This window comes from Numida meleagris, unplaced genomic scaffold (genome assembly GCF_002078875.1).
Source record: "Numida meleagris isolate 19003 breed g44 Domestic line unplaced genomic scaffold, NumMel1.0 unplaced_Scaffold682, whole genome shotgun sequence".
NCBI classification, from domain to species: domain Eukaryota; kingdom Metazoa; phylum Chordata; class Aves; order Galliformes; family Numididae; genus Numida; species Numida meleagris.
This window is the reverse complement of record NW_018364897.1, coordinates 5,236-8,573: the sequence shown is the minus strand read 5'-3', so window position 1 is coordinate 8,573 and position 3,338 is coordinate 5,236. Positions and strand designations below refer to the sequence as shown.

At 52.7% G+C, this 3,338-nt stretch overlaps 1 pseudogene; it reads right to left on the bottom strand.

Moving 5' to 3' along the window:
• Positions 1-2,383: 2,383 nt before the first annotated feature.
• LOC110391968 lies at positions 2,384-3,319 on the bottom strand (annotated as a pseudogene).
• Between the last annotated feature and the right edge of the window lie 19 nt (positions 3,320-3,338).

The window sequence follows — 3,338 nt, the reverse complement described above, 5'->3', positions numbered from 1 at the left end:
AAGTGCTCAAGAAGATGAAGTCAGAAGTAAGAGGGAAGTTTCTTGGAGTACTAATGGGCCCCACTGAGGGCCATTACCAACACAGCCTAACCAGGGACTTCTCCGAGCAGATAATTGGAAGCCCTGATTACATGTAGACAAAGGTACCGTGCTGGTGGCACTCATGCTGAGAAAACCCTCCTTTGTCTTATGAAGCGGAAAGGCCAAGCCCTGATCCCCAGGCCCTTGGAAGGGAGATCCTGTCCCTCATGCTGGCTCAGGGCTCTTCCTGGGGCAGTGGGATGGAGGTTTGTATGACGTCAAATGAAAGACACGTATTGATGCATCATCACTGCACCACTGCCCACTGTGACAGAGCAGTGAATCTGCTGTCACTGTGCTCCTTCCCCATGTGACAGCACAGGACCTCTGACATCACAGTGCTTCTTCCCAATGTGACAGCACAGTGTCCCCGACTTCATGATGTTCCTGCCCACTGTCACAGAACAGTGACTCCAACACTACTGTGCTCATATCAGCTGTGACAACACAGTGGTTCTGATATCACTGAGCTACTCTCCTCTTTACAGCACAGTTCCTCTGTCATCTCTGTGCTCCTGCTCTCTGTGACACCACTGTCACTCCAACATCAATGCACTCCTGCCTGCTGTGACAGCACAGTCACCCTGACATCACTGTAATACTGACCACTGCAACAACTTTGTAATTCTGACATCACTGCTCTCCACACCACCGAGACACCACCGGGACTCTGGTGTCACTGAGCTCCTATCCACTGCAACAGCACAGGGACTCCAACATCACTGTGCTCATACCCACTGTCAGAGAATCCGAGAATATCCCGTGTTGGAAAGGACCCACGAGGATCATTGAGTCCAACTTCAGTCTCCACACGACCACCCACAAAGCAGACCAGATGACTGAGAGCATGGCCTGAATGCTTCTTGACCTCGAGCAATCTTGGTGCTGGAACCACTTCCCTGGGGGGCCTCTTCCAGTGCCCCCCTTTGGGCACTCTCCGTACTTTGATGACCTTTATGTTCTGCAGTGCCCAGAAGTGCACCCAGTGCTGCAGGTGAGGCCGCAGCAGTGCAGAGCAGAGCGGGACAATCCCTTCCCTCACGCGGCTGGCAATGCCACGCTCGATGCAGCCCAGGGCATGGTTGGCCTTCCTGGCTGCCTGGCCACACTGCTGACTCACGTTCCATTGGCTGCTGACCAGGACCCCCAATCCCTTTCAGTGGGACTGCTCTCTAGTGTCCCATCCCCCAGTCAGTGTGTATGTCCAGGGTTGCCCCTACCTGAGTGCAGAATCAGGCACTTGTTCTTGTTATGCTTCATGCAGTTGGTGCTCACTCAGTTCTCTACCTTGTCCACATCTCTCTGCAAGGCCTCTCCACCCTTGATGGAGTCAACAGCTCCACTCAATTTGCTATTGTCAGCAAACTTGCTCAGAACATCTTCTAGTCCTGCATGCAAGCCATGGATGAAAACATTAAAGAGAAGTGGCCCTAAAATGAAGCTCTGGAGCTCCTGAAATGGGGAATCTTGCTAGTGACTGTCTACCAGTCTGATGGAACCCCAGTTACATTAACCTGTTGGGTCCAGCTCATTGCCAACTGCTCACACATGTTTCTGTCTAGTCGTTATGCAGGACATTTTGTCCAGGAGGATACTGTAAGAAACAGGNCAGCAAAATGGGAATGTTTTGGACAGAGCAAGGCCGTCTCCATTTTCACAGGACTCCCTTCTCCCCCAAGTCTCCAGCCTTCAGTCTGTTGACGTGGGAACGCTTGAATCTTCCAAGGCTTTGAGGCAATTCCAGGCACACCGCAGCTATTCTATTTTTCATTGGTCTGCTGCGTAACATGGGACCTGAGGGCTGACACAATGGCAAGGAGGAAGGAGAACGGTGTGGTGGTGTGAAGAGAGCAGCACTGAGAAGACCACGTCCTGCTGCTGCCCATGGCCATGGCTCCAGGGAAGCAGCAGCCCGACTCAAAGGCAGCAGAGATGGAGCACCCATGGGGCAGTGAGGGGCAGCCCCACCGACACCAGGGCTGCTGCTCCGTGTGGCAGTTGGGCTCCTGGTTCCTGCACCAAGGAACCAAGGGCTCCTCTCTGTCATCCAGAGGAGATGGGAGCTGAGATCAATGACTTTCTGATGATTTCTCTATCTCTGCAAAGAGCCTGGCTACTTTTTTACATGAGGATTGCCAGCCAGAAGAAAAATGTAGAAAATAAAAAAGAAATGTGATGTATAGTGTTACTTCATTGGAATTAAAATTATAATTGGATTAAGAGTTTTGGAGGGAGGGGGAAAGAGATGAAATAAAGGCAGTCCAAGCTTTTCCTGAATTTTTGATCGTCCATGAAGAGCATTTTACTGATGCTGAAGGAACGTGTCTTGCAAGAGTTTCCTGAGGGCATCCCTGAGCTGCTGGTTCCTCATGCTGTAGATGAGGGGGTTCACTGCTGGAGGTACCACTGTGTATAACAGTGCCAGCACCAGGTCCAGGGATGGGGAGGAGATGGAGGGTGGCTTCAGTTAGGCAAACACGGCAGTGCTGAGAAACAGGGAGACCACGGCCAGGTGAGGGAGGCACGTGGAAAAGGCTTTGTGCCGTCCTTGCTCAGAGGGCATCCTCAGCACGGCCCTGAAGATCTGCATGTAGGACACAACAATGAATACAAAACAAGGAAAAAAGATTAAGGCACCAAATATGACGAGTCCAATTTCCCTGAGGTAAGAACCAGAGCAAGAGAGCTTGAGGATCTGGGGGATTTCACAGAAGAACTGATCCACAGCATTGCCCTGGCAGAGTGGTATTGAAAATGTGTTGGCAGTGTGCAGCAGAGCATAGAGAACCCCAGTGCCCCAGGCAGCTGCTGCCATGGTGGCACAAGCTCTGCTGCCCACCAGGGTCCCGTAGTGCAGGGGCTTGCAGATGGCAATGTAGCGGTCATACAACGTGACAGTGAGAAGGGAATACTCCGCACCAAAGAGCAGTAGTAAAAAGAAGACCTGTGCAGCACATCCTGAGTAGGAGATGGTGCTGGTGTCGCAGAGGGCATTGTCCATGGCTTTGGGGAGAGTGGTGGAGATGCAGCCCAGGTCGAGGAGGGCGAGGTGTAGGAGGAAGAAGTGCATGGGGGTGTGCAGGTGGTGGTGGCAGGCTACGGCTGTGCTGATGAGGCCGTTGCCCAGGAGGGCAGCCAGGTAGATGGCCAGGAAGAGGCAGAAGAGCAGGAGCTGCAGCTGCCGCGTGTCTGCGAGCACCAGGAGGAGAAAGTCGCTGATGGAGCTGCCGTTAGGCATCTGCTGCCTTTGGCCACAG